Source organism: Vulpes lagopus, chromosome X (assembly GCF_018345385.1).
Source record: "Vulpes lagopus strain Blue_001 chromosome X, ASM1834538v1, whole genome shotgun sequence".
NCBI lineage: Eukaryota > Metazoa > Chordata > Mammalia > Carnivora > Canidae > Vulpes > Vulpes lagopus.
In genome coordinates, this window is record NC_054848.1 from 3,223,315 (window position 1) to 3,244,656 (window position 21,342).

A 21,342-nucleotide genomic window follows, 5' to 3' on the forward strand; every position below is an offset into this window, starting at 1 on the left:
TATAACGTTGCATTTGTTTTAGGTGTTTTCGGTGGTTTTAGGTAACGGTTTGATACTTGTATATATTGCAAAGTGATTAGCAGAGTAAGTTAACACGCATCACACACAGATACAATTTTTTTTTCTTGTGAGGACAACTTGAAAGATTTACTCTCTTAGCAACTATCAAATATAAAACAAAGTATTGATGACTGCAGTTACCGTGGTATACATCGTATCCCCATGATTTATTTAATTTATAAATGGAATTTTGTGCCTTATGAGTTCCTTCACCTATTTTGTTCATCCCTAAACCTCTCCCTGCCTCTAGCAATCATGAATCTTTTTATCTATGAATGTCGTTTTTTTTGTTTTTTGGATTTTAGATTCCACACATAAGTGAGATGACAAGTATTCATTCTTCTCTGTCTGATTTATCTCACTCAGCATGATGCCCTCGAGGACCATCCATGTTGTCCCAAATCACAGGATTTCCTCCTTTTCTGTGGCTGAATAATATTTCATTTTATGTATACCGCATCCTCTTTGTCCGTTCTCACTGAGGGATATTTAGGTTGTTTCCATTTCTTGGCCATTGTAAATATTACTGCAATGAATGGGGTTAGGGGCAGATACATTTTCAAGATACTGATTTTTCCCCTCATTGGATAAATTCCCAGAGGTGGGATTGTTGGATCATATGATAGTTCTATTTCTCATTTTTAAAAGATTTTCCACACTGTATTGCATAGTGAAATAAATAGGTCATTTTATTATATTATTTTATAAATATTTGTATTTATGTATTCTTGTGAGAGCGAGCTGGAGTAGGGGGACGGGAAGAGGGAGAAGCCAACTCCCCACTGAGCAGGGAGCCCAACATGAGGCTCTATCCCAGGACCCTGAGACCATGACCAGAGCCAAAGGTGGACCCTTCACCACCTGAGCCCCCCAGGAGCCCCTAAATAGCTCATTTTAATTGCCATCCCACTGTGTAATCAATAGTATAATCAGAGCTCGACATACAATGCTTCATTGCCCTCTCACACGTTTCCATGACAAGAGACCATTCTCCACCGTTCCGTAGATAAGGCATTCCAGGGTCAAACAGCTTTTACTATTCTTGACAGTCACACTAAGTATCAAAATCCAGACCGTGACCCCTGTGCCCTGGCTCTAACTTTCACACCACACTTCTAAAATGAAACAAAAGATGAAAGTGGGATGCTGAGCGGAAAAAAAAAAAAATCCTTGTCCAACGTATACAACCCCATATAGTTCCCTTGGGTGACAATTTTGCAATGGCAGACTTGTAGAAGAGAAGGTGAGATCGGAGGGTCTCTGGGGCAGGTGAGGGAAGGGCTCTGTGAATACAGAAGCGGCGTCAGGGAGAGCTTGGTGCTGGTGGAAGGGTCCTGCATCATGGTCTTGGGAAACAAAATAGGATCTAAGCATGACAACAACATGCATTTTCCAGTTGGGATGCTGGTAACACTGGGGCAAATGAGGGAAGGGGCAAATGAGGGAAGGGTACTTTCAGCCACATAAATGCTTTTATTTTCTTCTACATATTTGTTTACAACAGATTGTGAATGTATAATTTTTCAAAATAAAACATTTTTAGGGGTCTACAAATTTTGTCTAATATCAATCTCCTTAGCTTCATGATGGGATTTGAGTCAAAGGGATTAAAAGGGGGGATGGATGTGTGACAATTAGCCTTCGATTGCAGTAAATAACAATAAATTTTACTTAGAAATTAAAACTAATAATGAGATTCCTGCACATGTAAGCTCTCACTCAAAGGGTGAGATGCCACGCTTTGAATGTTCTACCATATAATCAATCAGACTAGATTATTGACATCCATCAATCAGCAGAAACAAAGATATGTATTAAGGGGGAGTGGAAGACATATACAACATTTGCATGCAGTAGCAATGGAAAATTTGAATTCTATACAATAGATAAAAATTTTTCCTTAAAATTTCAGAAAAAAATAGTAATTTCCTGTATCTTATAATTTAATTTCCTTAGGCTGCTGTAACAAACACGGCTACAAATTTCGTGGCGTAAAGCAACAAATTATTTCTATTCTAAGACGGGAAGTCTAACGTGTGTCAGAGGCTGTGTGCCCTCTAGAAGCTCTCTGGAAGAATCCACTTCCCTGCTGTTCTCAGCTTCCAGAAGCCACGTGCTCCCTTCCCTCGTATCATAGACTCTTCAAATCTCCTTTTCTGGTTTGTGCATCCTTCCTTCTTAGGGCTCTCACCGCCCCCCCGCCTCTGTCTTAGAGGGAACCCCTTTTCTCTTTCTCATGAAGACTCTTGCCCAGTGACCGTGGGCCCACCTGGATCACCCAAGGTAATCTCTCCATCTCAAGATTCTTGACATGATCACACCTGCACAGTCCCTTTGATCTTCTATGGTAATATATCCCCAGGTTTGTAACGTTAGGGCATGGACATCTCTGAAGGGCTATCACTCACCTCACCAGAGGAAATCAGGTAAGATTGCATTGAAGGAAAGACCTTGATGTTGCCTTGAATAATAAGAGGAGGATGCTACCAATGCCAGGCAGTCATACCTATAATGTTGGGGTGGGTACAGATTTTAATTGTTCCTGCTTTATAGCATGTCCTATTCCTTATTGCAGCAGCTATAAGCCTTCTAAATGTATCATATTGTTCAATTTTGATATAATTCAATCTCTAGAGAATCATCATGGAGTCCCTGTAGAGGTGGAGAAAATGAGCTTCAAGAATTTCAAACATTAGGGATTAAGGAATCAGTATACGTGAGCCCAGCTTCGTGAGCTCTTTTTCTGTCCTGAGACCCAAAGAGTCACACAGAGCTGGCGGGACAGCAGGGAGACCTGAACCACATAGGAGGCCTCTTCCTAATGCCCTTTATCTGCAGGGCCAGAAGGGTTTGCCCCATGCAGGTCAAAGTTAAAATTCATGATTCAAATGCAAGCAGGAAAACGCAGAAGGAGAATGTTTGCACAGAACATACAGTCTTAGTATGTGGAAAACAGAGCAACCAAACACATTACCTTGCTTCAGAGCAGCCTTGATGCTGAAAACAGCTTTCCAGGTGTGCGTGTATGAAGGTTTCTCAGCAGATGCACAGCCTGCCAGCTGGAAGCGGAGACCCAGGTGTGGGAGCCGCCACTTTGCTGCTGACAGATTTTCAAGTAAGCGATGGGGATTGTGAGCCTGGGTTTGTCTTAGAGCACTGAGGGAACGTGAAGACACTGGCTGCTGTGTTTGTTTGTTTGTTTGTTTTTTTACAACTACCAAAGAAAATGTGGCATTGATTTCGCTGGGATGGATGGAATGACTCGTCATTCGAACACTCTCAAGTGTGGCCTCCATACTAAAAAATGTCCAATCCCAGCATGGGGTGGGTGGGGAGGGGCAGGCATGCAAACACATCCCTAAAGTTCAGTGTGCAGGTTGGGGCGCACATAATAAAGGATGTACACGAAGTTGAGCAGGAAAAATATTCAATGTTGGCAGACCTTGAGAGCCATCGTGTCATCCTGACGAGTGAGAATCAATTTAGCTCCATGGGGCATTAGACTGGCTTAGTTGACGTTCACCAGGACATGCTTTTTCCTGTGACTTTGGTCTTGCACTGTTTTTATTTCATCCATTATATTTTTTCAAATATATTTGGTGACTACTCTTGGATCTTTATGGCCTAGAGCTGACTAAGGCATAAGCTACCAGAACTTGGAGGGTGTCTGGGGCAGGTGAGGGAGGGGCTCTGTGAATACAGAAGCGGCATCAGGGAGAGCCACTATTTCAAATTGTAATGTATGCACAGAGTGCTGCTCAAATGCAGATTTTTCGTTCTCTAGGTCTCTTTCTACCGTGGTCGTGCGTGATATCAAAGTTGCTGTCATGGAAGAGAAGCAAGTGGCTAGACCAACTGAATGGGGTTCCATTTGAAGCTATGAGGAGACATTTCTCCATAAGATTGTGTGGAGTGGCCTTCTGTAATGGAAATGGGTAATTAGACATTCTGAGTCTATAGAGTTCAAACCTTGGGATGCCAGACTCCTACAAATGTAATGTGGGTGACATGCAGCAAATCCACCATGAGAAAAGAGGAGAAATCAAACCATCATCTATTATCTATCTATCTATCTATCTATCTATCTATCTATCTATCTATCTATCTATCTATCATCTATCCATCCATCCATCCATCCATCCATCCATCCACCATTCCCACCCTTCTTTCCCTCTGTCATCTATCCATCCATCCATCCATCCATCCATCCATCCATCCATCCATCCACCATTCCCACCCTTCTTTCCCTCTGTCTGTTCCATTTTCTATTTATATATCCATCTAACATCTATCCATCCATCTACCATCCATCCATCCTTCCCTCCATCCATTCAATTTCCTGTCTATCCATCTAACATTTATTCATCCATCACCATTCATCCATTCATCCATCATCCATCCACCATCCATCCTTCCCTCTACCCATTCAATTTTCTATTATCTATCTATCATCTATCTATCATCTATCTATCTATCTATCTATCTATCTATCTATCTATCATCTATCATCTATCTATCTAATCTATCCATCCATCCTTCCCTCCATCTATTCAATTTCCTATCTATCTATCTATCCATCTATCTATCATCTATCATCTATCTATCATCTATCTAATCTATCCATCCATCCTTCCCTCCATCTATTCAATTTCCTATCTATCTATCTATCTATCTATCTATCTATCTATCTATTTATCATCTATCCATCCATCCAATCATCATTCTATCAGCTATGCATATAGGTACTTATGTACACACATAAACCAAAATGCAATAACCATTAATCATATTCCAAAGAAAAAATTTAACTTTGTCAAAGACTTGAGAGAAATACAAATAAATATAATGATAGAGTTTTGTTTCAAGTTTAAAATGAACTTTTGGAACCAGTATCAAACATGTGTATTTTAAATATGAGGTGGGTAGCCCTTCAGACTGAAAACCCATGTGCCTCTACCCTTCCCATGACCCTTCATAGAATAATTGAGAGAAAGTACCTAGCCACTCTAGATGGGTTCTGGACACCTGTTAGATGGGAAGCTATGGACTATAACAAGGAAGAGAACTTAGAAGTTAAGCTCTACCAGTCTGGTAATGCTTTCCCCAAAATGATTTCTCAGAGTGCACAGCCCACCAGACATCTTGTAGCTTCCTAATCCACAAACAGGTGAGCACCAGGGCTGCCTAGTACAGGAAGCAGGGGCTTGCCCATTCCTATCTCAGTCCCATTCTGTATGCTGGCTAATGATCACTATCCCAAAAAAGCATCTTCAGTATCACAATGTCCATAATCTAATCTTTTTTAAATGGGTGGACATCTTAACTTTGAATTCCTACACACTTTCTGTGAATCTTTTGCACTTTTGGTACGTGGATTATTTCAGTATGAGCTACGACTTTAAATACTCTGTACTGTTTCATTTCTGCAAAAGAGGTACATTTAAAATAATTTGGATGACAGACGCACCTGGCTGGCTCAGGTGGAAGAGCACATGATGGTTGATCTCAGATCATGAGTTGGAGCCCCATATTAGGTGTAGAGATTACTTAAATAAGTTAACATTTTGGGGAAGCCTGGGTAGTTCAGTCTGTTGAGCATCTGACTCTTGGTTTCAGCTCAAGTAGTGATCTCAGGGTCATGAGATCGAGCCTCTGGTTGGCTCAGCGTGAGTCTACTTGGGTTTCTCTCTCCCTCTCTCTCGACCCCCCATCCTGCTTTCTCTATATGTAATAAATAAACAAATCTTTTAAAAATGGAAAAATAAAGAAACTTTTAAAAAATATCAAAATTTTAAAACAATAATAACCTGGACAACACAAATGACCAAAATTTTATTACTAACAGTTCCTGAAATAAAGTAGAGAGACTAATATCTAGTTAACTGATCTCATGAAAAATTTGCATTTGACTTTCACTTTCTATCAAAGTGTTGGAAATGTACAAACCTTTGACAAAATCTAGGAGCCATCGATCTAAACAAATGTCTTATTCTATGCAAAACCATACAGTTGGTTTCCTCAATGCTTTGCAGCATTTATGATGGGCAATGATTCACTAGGGCCCTCATTCCCTATGGGTTTCTTTGGATAGAACTGCAGGTGCTAAATTGTAGGGAGCAACCATCTCTGTTGCATGCAAATGTTTGCACCTGAAAATGTTGAGGTGTATTTTTAGACACGTATTTAAAAGTTAACATTATCATTTCATGTGCTTCCCAAGATTATCTGAATCTCCACTCCTTTTGCCAGATGGCATATTCAAATGTTAGCTCTAACAGTGATCTTTGGATGCCAATATTATTTCCAATGATTTTTTTTTAAATAATTGAGGATAATATTTGGCTATAATATATTTATAATGCTCAAAATGCCCTATCAAATATCAAAGAAGGAAAAAAATCATATGTCCATTAGAAAATTTAAAAGTATCCCAAACACATGTTTCAGGCATTTTTCTCACTCAAACTATTTAAATACCCTATGCATGTTTCCTAATAATAAATAATGAATCCTGTCCTTCCCATTTTTAGGACGGTCAATTGCTTTCCTTTGTGTTTGCAAGAGTCCACGGATGAACACAAGTGTTTGAAACATAAGCTGATGTTTAAAAAGAGCTTTAAATAAAAAAGGAACTTAAAAGATGAGAATTATTTTCTGTGATGGAGAGAAAAGAATGCATTCATGTTGGTTCTTGTTTGATCAAACGGGAGGGGATCGCAAGGATCCTATGGATTGCGTTGATAGAAACATGCTTTATTAAGAGTGGTTTGGTGTATTTACTACTACTAAGCCTACTGCTACATCACCAGCACTAGTCGGGTAATTACTAGTCAGGTGTGTCCGGTGACATTCTCAGAGCTGTGTCTAGTAATGCATTGAATGCATTAAATCATTTGGTTTAAAATGGATTGGAGAGATTTGGGAAGAATTGGATTGGAGAAAAATTGGTTTGGAGAAACTTGGAGCAGTCCTGTTTTAGTCAGTCTCACCATCCCAATATTATGGATGAAGTTACCATTTCTGGTGGTACCATCATGTGGAAACCATGCTTGTGGCTTTCCGTTTACTCTTGTTCTCTCCCATTTCACAGTCATCGGCTCATTCCACCTGCTTGCCCTATAGACTTTAAGAGACAGCATCGGATAGGAGAAATGGCGGCTTTATAGAGTTTGCTAACTTGCTCTCATCGCTGGGTGAGGTCACACCCTGGTGCTGCTCCTCTGGTTGTAACCTGTCTGACCCACAGAAGAATTTTAGTGATGTGAAAAATTAGAGTCATATATTTGATATATTTTTCTTAAAGTATTGGCAGCCCGGATGGCTCAGCATTTAGCGCTGCCTTCGGCCCAGGGAGTGATTCTGGAGTCCTGGGATCGAGTCCCATGTCAGGCTCCCTGCATGGAACCTGCTTCTCCCTCTGCCTGTGTCTCTGCCTCCTTCTCTCTCTCTCCGTCTCTGTCTCTGTCTCTGTGTCTCTCTGTGTGTGAATAAATAAATAAAATTTTTTAAAAAAATTTTTAAAAAATAAAGTTTTAGATCTTACATCTAAACTAAAATGCAACAGTGTCTGGCTGGCTCAGATGGTAGAGCATGTGACTCTTAATCTCAGCATAGTGGGCATGGAGCCTAGAGAACTAACTAAATAACTGAATGAATGAATGGGTGGATGAATAAATAAAGTAAAATGTAATTCTTATTTTGAGAAACAATCTTAAAAATACAATAAGTTATGGACAATTTATCCTATGATTTTTAAAAATTCACTGAATATTTGAAAATGGGCATATTTTACATTTATAATCAAAATATACTTAAACTTACAGATATTTATGTTTGATTTGCATTACCTTTGGCTGTGGGAATAGGCATGATCACACCAACTTCCCAAATTTCTCCAATCCATTTTAAACCAAATGACTTCAAATTTCTAACTTTCCAAAAGATTGGAAAGATTGTACTATTAAATTGATAACTATTTTCATTGTACTTATAATGTCTGAGTGCCTTTTAAAAGGGACATCCATGAATGAAATAATGAAATAATTAAGAAATAAAAATAAAGGAAAGTACATGGATATCATATCTGCTGGATAAAGGAAGCCATTAATGAAACCAGTAGTTCTTCAAAAAACAGGATACTGACAACTGGTTCATTGAAAAACCGACTCCTTGGTCACCTGTGTCTATGTATCTTCGGCTGGATATTATTATGCACAAAAACAGCTTTATTTACCTTTTTATAAACGCTTTTTAAATTTTCCACACTCCTTCGATGACTTTGCTGGTAGAAGTAAGTGATCTTGAAATTATAGTAGCTTTCAAGCGTGAAATTTAAATGGGTTCCAATGGGAATGTTTCATTAAACTTTTTGTGTTTCTGCCTGGTTTATGGATGACTCTTTATTCTATATTTTGTTACCAATAAACAAATTCCCTTAACTTTAATAATGAGATTAATGAGTATTTTACAGTGTTATAAAAATTGTCCTTGTATTTATTCAGCCAATCTACATACTTAATAAATCAGTAGATTCTCATCTAGTAAAGGTATTTAGTTTTACCCTTCACACAGATACATTTTAGTATATTTTGAGTGGGGCAATATGAAAACAGATGAACAATGTGACCCATATTTTTGGCATAACAGCAGGTGTTCAAACCCAAATGCTTTAGTTGTGACATATGATTTCCTTGACATAGAGGATAACTTTCAGGAGCAGAGAAACAGCTTCTCCCAAGCTGGAAATGTGTGTGGGGTCCTGGGAGATGTATGCCTGGTGTTTATCTATGGAAATTACTATCTGGATATCGCGTAGCATGATTTTTTTAAACATGTCCCTGTTACATGTTTCATTTACAATTTCCCATATAATGTAATACATTTTATGTACATTTTCAAATTCTTTCAGGACACCAGAAATTCAAAGAAATTCTAATTTCAATGTTAAAAAAAATGCTTTGATCACTATCTTTGACCTGTTGCTAAGAATTCATTGTCGATTCCCCTGGAAACGCTTTCCAGTACAGATGACTAAGTATTGAAATCTCGTTAGAATAGAAAAATACATGAAAAGCTAATACAATTTTCTAGGTTGTTGTTCTGGCTTTTTGTGTTGTTGTTGTTCTTTTTGTTGCATTATTCAGATAAGTTGATTTTCATTTTGTTCATACAGATTTGGTTTTAGTTAAACTAGAAAGATTATTTTGAAGTTATTAGGGCAGTCTTTTTATTTAAAAAATTGGTTCATTCCACTTGTATGCATTATTTCTTCTAACCAGAGGAGTTTTTGTTTGCTTGTTTGTTTGTTTGTTTTAAGTAGGCTCCATGCTCCATGTGGGGCTTGAACTCACCATCCTGAGATCAGACGTTGCATGCTCTACAAACTGAGTCAGTCAGGTGTCCCCTAATGAGAAGTTTTTTTTTAATTTTATTTATTTATTCATGAAAGACACAGAGAGAGAGGCAGAGACACAGACTGAGGGAGAAGCAGGCTCCATGCAGGGAGCCCGATGTAGGACTTGATCCCGGGACCCCAGGATCACACCCTGGGCCAAAGGCAGACGCTCAACTGCTGAGCCATCCAGGCCCCCTAATGAGAAGTTTATAATCAAATTCTACACTATTGTTGCTATATTTGGTTGATTATTATTACTGAGTAGTTTTGAAATATATTTTTGCCTTAATCGTCTTCCTCACAAAAGTTCTTTCATGTGTAACACTGAAATAATTAAAGAATATGCAAGGTTTGAAATTTTCTTGATATAATTTAAGTAGGAATTTTAGTTAAAGAAAGGAAACCAAACCAAAAATAATACTAATAAGCCTTTTTTTTTCAAAACGGTGTATCCACATATTTTCAAGTATTAATAAAAAGCCAATTTGCCTCTCAAATACCACAAATGCATATTTAAATTTCTCTTGAGAACCTCTCTCACTATTTTTGTTTCAATTTAATTAAATAGCAAGGTAGCATTGATTTCACGAATCTCTGAATCAAAACTCTCTACAATACAATTGAAGAGGATTTCTAAAGTGTAACTCTGAAATGCAAAGGGAAAATTCATTATGCTTTAAAGTGAAATCCCTTTATTTAAACTGAGTAACATGAAATTGCAGTGACACCTGTGATTAAGCGACTGATATTTTACAAAACTAACATCTCTTCATGTTTGAAGACTATTGATTTCAAAGGGATCCCACACAGAGTGTTATGCAACTGTGGGCTTTGAATTTGCCCATGAGCTCTTGAAATTAAAAGCTATTCACAGGTTTGGGAAACTGTGGCAATCCTCCTGTCTACTCACTTCACTTCATGTCCTACATCTAATCTGTTAGATGAATCCCTTTCACTAAACGATTAACATATACCAAGAATCAGGTACCACTTTTGACTGAATTCCACAGCTCCCTCCTATGCTGAGCTGCCATTTCTGTTCCCGTGAATTTCTGCCAGCGTCCTTCATCTCCACACTTGGGCACATCCCCAAGACTTTTCTCAACACAGACCAATTCGTCTACATGAACTCTTTCAAAGCACCTGCTACTCTATTCTTTTCTTCTAAAATGCTGTTTATTTTATTTATTCTATTCTTTATTGTCTGTGTCTTCTACTAAAATATAAGGCTGTCAAGAGCAAGGATCTTTGTTTTGCTCATCATGAAACTATACACAGCACTCTTTCCGAAACACTCGTTTACCAGAAAATAGGTAGGCAATAAATTAAGGAAAATGTGAGCACATGAACACAGTCCCTACCATTCCTCTTAGAATCAACTTAACTGAGCATTGCATTATACCCATATGGGTTAACAACAACATTTTGTTTTTATATTTTGGGTTTTTTCTTCCATGCCACTGGATTATTAAAATAGTATTGTCATTGATTATAAAGCTTTGTATCATTTTCTATTTAGTCTGAATCTCTAATACAATAAAGAGTCAATGATAGATCCATATTGTGACTTTCTAGGTGGAGAAGGAAATATTTTCCATTTGTTTCACAGCATTAGGTGAAGCCGAAATTCAAGCAATACCGAGACTAGAAAGTGGCCTTCAGTTTGTGATTGTGTTGTAGCTTGTTTTTCATATTTGGTAACTGGTCTTATGAGGGAAAAAATCTAAAGGATCCAAAATATTTAATCATGAATTTAATAAAAGAGGTAATTATGATATATTGGGTTTTAGTCTGTAGATGCTGGAAAGAAAAAAAAACAATTATATTCTGTTTATTTTAGGCATAATAATACATTTACAAAACTCTTAGTTGCATTGTGATGTAGAGATGTTGACTACAAATGGAAGAATAATGTGTGTGCTGCCAAAGTGAGCACTATAAATAGGAGAATAAAAGAATTTCCTTAGTTTTGAGAAACTGTGATCCTACCATACAATATTATTCAGTGAAGTTTATTCTGAAGTTTAGAATTCTCTTAGGTGAAGTGCCATTCTTGGTGCTGAGGAACCCGCAGGTGTCTGACATAAAACAGGCATGATTTTGACAAGCCCAGTTCATTTTGAAACACTGTCAGGAAGTATTACTTTTGGAAATGTTAAAAAAGCCAGAATCACTTTTGAAGCAGATAGAGAGAGTGCAGGCATCTGTTTCTTTGATCTTTTAAATACACCAAAAGCAGTAACATTTATATACTGGATATTCTGTATTCTGGCTGCACAGAATTAGGTAAAAATGTAAAGCAGCTGGTATATGCATAATACAGTAAGACCTTTGAAATTTATTGGTATTGATACCACCCATATTCTATTTATGTTTTTATTTATATTCTAGTTAGTTAACATACAATGTAATATTAGTTTCAGGCGTACAACTTAATGATTCAACACTCCCATATCTCACTGGGTGCTCATCACACATGCACTCCTTATTCCCATCACCTATGTATTATTTTCTTTTTTTTTTTATTTTTTTTTATTTATTTATTTATTTATTTATTTATTTATTTTTTTTGTATTATTTTCTTTAAGTAGGATGGGCACCTGGTGTGGATCCCAATGTGGGGCTTGGACCCTGAGACCAAGAGCCACCCATCTAACTGACTGAGTCACCCAGATGCCCCATCCCATTGCCTACATCACCCATCCTTCCCTTCTCCTCCCCTCTGATAAGCATCAGTGTGTTCTCTATAGTTAAGATGCACATAGCATGTTTAAAATAAAACATTGTACTTTTTTATATTTATCTGATAAAATAGATATTGTTATCAGGATTCATTTAGAAGTGCAGGAAGTTGAAACCACTAATAGATTTTCATGATCTAGACATATATATATTCTGAGTGAAAAAGAAAACTATTGGGACACCTGATTGGCTCAGTGGTTAAGTGTTTCCCTCTGCCTATGTCTCTTTCTCTGTCTCTTATGAATAGATGGGTAAACTCTTAAAAAAAAAGAAAGAAAAGTATCATCATATCAATAGATACATTTGACCAAATCCAACACACATTAATGACTAACATTGTTAGTAAACTAGGAATAGAAAGGAACGCTCTCAACTTAATAAAGACTATTTATGAAAAACCCACTGGTAACGTGGTACTTAAAGATGAGAAACTGCAAGTTTTCTCACTAAAATGAAGAAACAAGGCAAGGATGTCCCCTCTAACCACTGCTTTGTAGCATTGTAATGGAAGTTCTTCCTAATGCTATAAGACAATAAAATGAAATAAAAGGTATCTGGATTATGAAAAGACAATACTTTCTATGCTCACAGATGACACAATCACCTATGTAGAAAATCCCCCCCAAAAAAAATCAATAAAAAAAGAAAGTAATTACAGAAAGGTTATAGGATACAAGGTGAATATACAGAAGTCAACTGTTTCCCTATGATTCAGTGCAATTTAAAATTAAAAACAAAATACCACTTATATTTGTACTTTGAAAATAAAATACTGGGTATAAATCTAACAAAATATGTACAAGATCTACATGAGAAAATCTATAAAGCTCTGATGAGTAAAATCATGGAAGTAGATAAATGGAAAGGTGGTCTGTGATAATGGATAGGAAGACTGAATATTTGTCAGTTCTTTCCAACTTGGTCTATAGATTTAATCCCAATAAAAATTCTAGCAAGGTATTTTATGCATATCGACAAACGGATTCTAGAGTCATATGGAAAGGCAAAAGACTCAGAATAGCCAATACAGTACTGAAGAACAAAACTGGCAGAGTGATGCTATTCAGCTTCAGGACTTACTATAAAGCTAGAGTAGAGAAAACAACAACAACAACAACAAAACCCAGTGTGGTATTGGTGAAGGAATAGATGCATAGATCAATGGAACAGAATAGAGAGCCCGGAAATAGACCCTCATGAATACAGATCAAGTCATCATTAGCAAAGAAGCAGAGGTGATATCGTAGAGCAAAGATCGTCTCTTCAAGAAATGGTGTGGAACAATTGGACATCCACATGCAAAATAAACTAATCTAGACATGAACCTTACACTCTTCGTGAAAAGTAACTGAAAGTAGATTAAAGGAAAATGCAAAAATGATGAAACTCCTAAAAAATGATGTAGGAGAAAACCTAGATGTCATCTAGGAGTGGTGATGACTTTTCAGATCTCACACTAAAGACACAGTCTATGAAAGACAGAATTGACAAGCACCACATCATTAAGATAAAAACTTTCCACTCTGTGAAAGACAGTGTCAAGAGAATGAGAGGAGAGGCCACAGATTGGGAGAAAATATTTGCAAAAGTCACGTCTAATAAAGGACTGTTTTCCAAAATATACTAAGGGACCTTTAAAACTCAACAATAAGAAAACAACAACAAAAACAATGGATTAAAAAAAAAAATGGGTCAAAGAACCTCACCAGAACAGATATGCAGATGGCAAATAAGTGTCTGAAATGCTCCAGACCATACGTCACCAGGGAGATTATGCAAACTAAAACAACGATGAGATACCATGACACACCTATGAGAATGCCGCAAATCCGGAACACTGATAGCACCAGATGTCAGTGAGGATTCGGAGCAACAGGAATTCTCAATCACGGATGGCGGAAATGCAAACTGGTATGGCCGCTTTGGAAAGATAGTTGGGTGGTTTCCTACAAAACTAAAGAAACTTTTACATAAGATCCCATAATCACACTCCTTGGTATTTACCCAAAGAGTTGAAAACATGTCTACACAGAAAGTTGTGCACGAATGTTTATAGCTTTATTCACCGTTGCCAAAATGTGGAAATAACCAAGAGGTCCACCAGTAGGTGAGTGGATAAATAAGCCATCGCTATGCTTGTTCTTTACAATGGAATATTTATTTGGGGCTAAAAAGAAATGAGCTAACAAGCCATGAAAGACATTCAGGAACCTTAAATGCATCTGCTGTATGTCAAGTACCTTCACCTGAAAATAATGAATACGTCAAAGAGACATATTTTGGGGTGGCGTGTTTGGATTCACCAAAAGACAAGTACAAAAATGTTATTAGTAATAATCAAAAACTGGAAGCAACCTAAATGTCCATCACCAGTAGAATGGGCAATTAAACTGGGATATTCCTACAATGGGATACTATACAGCAACTAAAACCAACAAATTAAAAACCCTCAATGGAAGAATAATGTATTCCTGGAATACGGAGGGCTCTTGTGTCCTCATTTCTTCTCAAGCCTCAATTCCGTGTCCTTTCTGCTTATCACAAGGTCAAGGAACAGGGAAGATCTCATGGTACCTCCAACTCCACACCAATTCTTGTCCTTGATTAGTTTGTAGGGCTTCATCTACTGGGACCACAGTATCACCTCGATTTCTGATTTTCTCTCAATAGTCATTGACGATATCACTTGTTCCTTGAAATCAACAAGTAGCTCTTCTTGAAAACCCATATCGCGGTTTTTTTAGCTCTCTATTCACCTTTCTATCTAATCCATCATATTAATAAAAAACTATATCTTTGTACCCACTCTCTGCCACTAGAAAGAAACCTGTTAAAGCAGCATCAAAAGTTTAAATTCATCTTTATTCTCTCAGAACATGCTGTATTAGATGAAATTTTAGAATCCCTAATTAGGTAGCATGCATTTAAATTTAATACAAAATAATATCTTAATTTAGAAACACTGCTTCATCTTCTTTGTGTTTCATGACGTCATTTCATGCATAGTTTTTAACATATTTTAAAAACATTGTCTTCAAAATAAATAAATAAATAATAAAAACATTGTCTTCAAAACAAGGATAATCCAATGCAGTTGTTCATAGCACATCAAATTTATATCCATCAAAGAAAAACTTGAAGTCACGCAGATTTTCATCCCCGCATGATGCTGTCAATGGGATTTTATTGCAAGACACAAGTGCCCATTTCTACGACATTAGGACTGTATTTTTCCATTCTACAAACAAAGCCTTTATGGCATGACTTTTCATGTGGATTTAAAATGTTGGAAAATCACGCGGCTATTTTCACACCCTCAAGAAATAACATTAAATATTAATCATGAAATTTAATATGTTTAATAATCATAATTAATAAAAGTAATGACATATTTTTTAGTATTATATATAGTACATAGTATATGTATTACTACATATGTTGTTGCTATATTATATATATTACTATATATAGTAATAGTATAGTTATGTATTAGTAATATATAGTCATTAGTAATGACATATATGTACTATCAGATTATTATATATTATATACATAATAATCATATATGTAAATCATATATGTACTAAAATACATATGTACTTATATATTATTATGTATTAGTAATATGCATTTATCATTAGTAATAATAAGACTTATTATATATACTATAAATAATATACATAATCAGTTAATGTAACATATATTACTAATTAGTTATGACATATACACATTAGTTAATATATACACATACTTATTTTGCATATTTTTGAAAATAGTAATGTATTATATTCATATATTTTTGCAGACAATAATATATTAGTTATTAGTAATCATGACATTAACTATAACTATATATACTAGATATGCCATGTGATAACTGAAATACATATAATTATATAATATACATTATATTATATACATATAAACTCATGTATAATACCATATATTATTAATATATATATATACCAGTTCTTTTTTTTTTTTTTGAAGATTTTATTTATTTATTCATGAGAGACACAGAAAGAGAGAGGCAGAGACACAGGCAGAGGGAGAGGCAGGCTCCCTGCGGGGAGTCTGATGAGGGACTGGATCCTGGAACTCCAGGATCCTGCCCTGAGCCGAAGGCAGATGCTCAACCGCTGAGCCACCCAGGTGTCCCTATATATACCAGTTCTAAGTAATGATCTACATATAATTGTGTAATTATATATGCTATATCTACTATACATAATTACTAATAACTAATAGGTATCTGTATATAACAGTTATTTGAGGGATTCATTTGAGGGCCATGTAGCCTCTTCCGAGATTATATGAGGATTCAAATTCAGCCAATTATCAAACACCCCTACCTGGACACCCCAATCTATAGGTTGAACGTGCATCGCAGACCAGTCTGAGAATTCCATCCTGCCTTGTGCAATCCCAGCGTAGCTCCCCCAAAGCCAGTCTACCTGCTAAACCTTGATCAGCTCTCTTCCTGTCTCGTTCCTGTTTGCAGCACTTTGGCTGAGAGAAAGAAACGGGGAGGCATGTTGTGCATGTGCTTCACTTCCATATGCTTCTGTCCCCTCTTGTCATCCAGGGCAGTCTGTGCTCTGTCTTGTTTTTTTTTTTTTTTTTTTGCATATTTAGGTCTCTACGTCTCTGGGAATCATAACCTTCAAAGTCCATGTCTGCAGCAGAGTGAAATTTTGGTTTTACTGTTGACCTCAGTATCGATATACATACTCAAGGACCTTCCCGTCCCCCAACCAGGACTCACTGTTCACAGCAGTCAATCAACTTAATTGGTTTTATTGACATTAGTGCTTCCAGTATTGGCTTTGAAAGCGGAAGCAGTTTGGAAGAGTCAGACCCCAGCGGCAGCTGGAAGGAATACGCACGGTGAGTAACGGGCAAACGGATATAGTTCTTCACTCCTTCTTCCAAAGCAAACCCTGAAATGACTCCATAATTCGGCTTTACAGAATTGATAAAAAAAAATAATAAATTTTTATTAGTATGAAAGACGAACAGAAAACTAGAAGACAAAATATGGGTTTTCAAGAAGAGCTTCTAGTTGATTTTTCTAAATGTTGAGACAACCTATGTCTTAACTGAAGAATGAGAACCAGGAACAGGGCCTTGCAGGCTCTGCACATAGTGACATCATCCATTAGGTGCTTATTACCGTGCTGTTTCCACCCTCCACTTTCTTATCATCCTCCAAATAGATACTGTAAGCTGCGTTTAAGGGACTTTATAGGGACACCTAGTTGGCTCAGTGACTGAGCATTTGCCTTTGGCCAGGGCGTGATCCCGGGGTCCTGGGATCAAGTCCTGCACTGGACTCCCTGCATGGAGCCTGCTTCTCCCTCTGCCTGTGTGTCTGCCTCTCTCTCTATCTCTGTATGTCTCTCATGAATAATTTTTTTTTAATTTTAAAAAAGAGACTTTTTAATAAAACCTGTCACCGACTGTCTTTGAAAGATCACCATGTTGCACAATACAAGCTTTTATAATTTAAATATAACAACGTCAGTGAAACCAATGCTCTCTGGACTCTAATCCCAACGCTTTTATTCACGCGAACAATTTATAATAGGAATAAATGAAAGCATAGGAACAATGAGTCTAAATGTGGAAGCGACCAAGTTGTCCTCCCGCAGGAGAATGGAGAAGTAAATGCTGGTCTGGTCCACACAATGGAATGTCATTCAGCACTAGAAGGAAACAAGCTATCAGGACTTGAAAAGATATGGAGGATCATTAAATGCGTGTTAGGAAGTCAAAGAAGCCCATCTGAAAAGGTGGCATATGATATGACAATAGCCAGGTGACGTTCTACAAAAGGTAAAACTATGGAGACATATGAGAAACATCAGTGGTTGCCTGGGTTTTGGGGAAGAAGCAATGAATTAAGCAGAGCACGGGAGATTTATTTTTAAGATTTTATTTATTTATTTATTTATTTGAGATAGAGAGAGAGAGTAAGTGACCCATGGGGGGGAGGAGCAGAGGGAGAGGGATATGCAGACTCCACGCTGAGCACTCAGCCAATGCAGGCTCTACCCCACGACCTTGAGATGGTGACCTGAGCCGAAATTCAGAGCTCCATGCTTAACTGAGTGAGCCTCCCAGGCACTCCACGGAGGATTTTTCCGGCAGTGTATGATACCATAATGGTGGATACAGGGCATTCGACGTTAGTTTAAACCCACAGAATGTGTAACACCAAGGGTGAACCTGAGTGTAAACTACAGAGCGTGGGTATCGATATAGATTCATCGATGGTCACGGATGCATCACTCCGGTGAAGGATGTGGACCATGGAGAAGGTTATGCATGGGGCAAGGGATGGAGGATCTGGGCAATCTCTGTACTTTCCCCTGAAGTTTGCTAGGAACCTAAAACTGCCCTAAAAGTATGACGTCTTGGCAGGAAGAAGAAGTCTAGGTTCTGTGCACCTGCTTCATAGCTTCCATCCCAAGGCTGTGATGTTTGAGCATGCTCGCGAGGTCATTCTGCAGGCTTGTGCTACGGGCGATATGTTAGCTTCTGAATGCAACGGTGAGTCTTGCCACTCGTGTGGGAATTTGGGGACTTCTGTGCAAAGGGGCGGGAAGATATCACCAGAACTTCAACTCAGTGGCAGGTATGCAAAGTGAGGATGTCACCTCCCCACCTGGTGGCAGCCTGCAAAGCATATGATGACAGGGGAAAGATTTGCACCAGCAACCAGCACCGTGCTGAATGTTGCAAGACATCTTTTGGAGAAGTGAGTCAGCAACATCATCACCGCGACTATTAATGCCTGACAATCACAGCCTTTTGGTGCCAGTTTTTCCTCAGAAATGGCAGTTTATAGATAACGTAAAATCCAAACATGTGCTCACAGCTCTCTCTTTGCTCCAACCCAAGAAAATGTGAGCCACGGAATTGCAGAATAATGATGTTTTTTAGAGAGGTCACCTTGACCTTGCTGTAATCGGAGGGGAGAAAGTTGGCACGTTGACTCCTATAAATTATTGAAAAAAAATGCCCACAAAATTCTTAACACAGGAGAGTTTACAAGGAGACAGTTTTCTCCAGCTGGTAGGCGAAGGTGAAACCAAACGCACGAAGGCTGAGGAGGAGATGCTGTGCCATCGCTGGATTGGAGGGCATGGTTGGAGGGAGGCATGTGCAAAGGATTTTACTAAGAATTTTTGGACACCTTGGCACTTGTGTCATAAGTAAGGGATAGCTTGAAAACAGTAACTATTTGAGAAAAAAAACAAGGACAGAAATATGTTAGAATGAACATATTTGTCCACCATATTTATTGATATGATACATATTTTGATATATATTTTGTTGTGTGGTTAATGGTAAATGGTATTGAATTGTCAGGATCAACCATGTCATAGGACAATGTATGGTTCTCCATGCTTAGTGCTTTGAGGGTAATGGTGTTCCAGACCCTTCTTTGGATGACGGCCTTACACAGTTGGGGGATGGAGGTATTATAAGGTCTTCTGCTTCCTTTCATGGAGAAGTCAGTGCCATGGATACTACGCTTTCTTACGTGGAGTTTGCTTGATAGGCGGAAATTGTCTCAAGGGGTGTGCCAACCCCACATCCCTAAAAACCGAGTCATGAATCCTTGCTTTTCTGTCATCCATCAGCTGTTCTTCTGTATCAGTCTACATAATCTGTGGCTGGGTTACGGGGACAATGATATGGACACTGTGTTTGTTAGTCTTCATGCACGTTACCCATTTGGAAGCAAAATAGGAGAAGACCCCCCACCCTCAATGGATAAAAGCTGAAAGTGATGGGATCCCCCCCAAAGCATCTAAATACATGGACAAACGTTGAAAGAGATGGGATGTAAATTGTTTCAATCTCCCCAACCGCTCAGCACAGAGATTAGGTTTTAGACACATTTTTATAAATCCCACCCTGTGTTTTTGCATAAACCACGTTGACAGCAGTAAGAATAAAGCCAGGAATTGCCTTCTATGTTCCAAGACTCAGTTAGTTCCCCTGCTCGAGGTTGGAGAAGGCTTTTCATTCATTGCAACTTTGAGAATGTAAAAGTTCGTCGAGTCATGGCGGCTTGGGCCACCCAACATCGGGGTGCTGAGCCTCGCAGTCATCGTGAAGAAGCCATGTCTCACACGCTGTTTCTCCAACCATGGCCCTATCCATCCTCCATGGGCTGTTGCAAAAAAAAAAAAATTACTTTTCATAAGTCGTGTGAAGTCAAGTTTCACTATCGCCTGTGGATGTTTTCATTTGAGATGTGAAATCGCCAGGAGGAAATTTGGAAGGTGAAGAAAAAAAAAAAAAAACACTTAATAGGATTTATGTTTCTGTATGCAATCTGGCTTTTGTTAAATTCTGTTAACACATCCATTGTTACGTGTGTTCTAATTTCTTCCGTTGAATTTTAAGTGTGAGTTGACACAGGTCTGCTAAACATGTAACCGAGGCGCAGAGGCATGTACAACAGAGTAGAAAATGCATGAAATGTATGAGATAAGATGAATGCATTATGGCTGAGAGTGTATTTTCTTATGAAAAATAAGACTTCTGGCTGCTGTGTCCTAGTGACCGCCAGCTTCACGGGTCTGCCAAACGGTACATCCATTTAGCCAACTATTTCTCACCATATCTCGCTTAAACGTGTTTCAGATGTAAAGCTCTCACATTCCTCCTACAAGCCTACGTGTGTCTCCCTCGGGACACATCAGCACGTCCGAAAATGCCCAGACAGAAAACCATGTGTCACCTGTGACTCCTGGGTTTGTCTCACCTGCACGCTAATCCTGGATCACTCCTTGGTCTGTAGTATGTGCTTAATTAAATGCCTGCAGGAGGAATCAGCCAGGCAGTCTGAGTGAACGGCAGAGACCACGTACTGTCCAAATCCTGAGATATGTGGGATAGGATATTACAAATGGATTTAGGGGGAGGGGAATGACCAAAGTTGCAACTGCAGGATGTAAATCTCCAGGGGCCAAACCCAAAAGAAGAGACATCAAGGAGAATACATAGAAGCGGCATTCGGAGAGTCCTGGCCACGAGCTTTGTGGGTGCGGGGATCTGAAACCATGTTGGCTACTTCCTATCACCTTCTTCTTGTATTTTTTTTAAGTGGTTGATTTTTTTTTTAAATA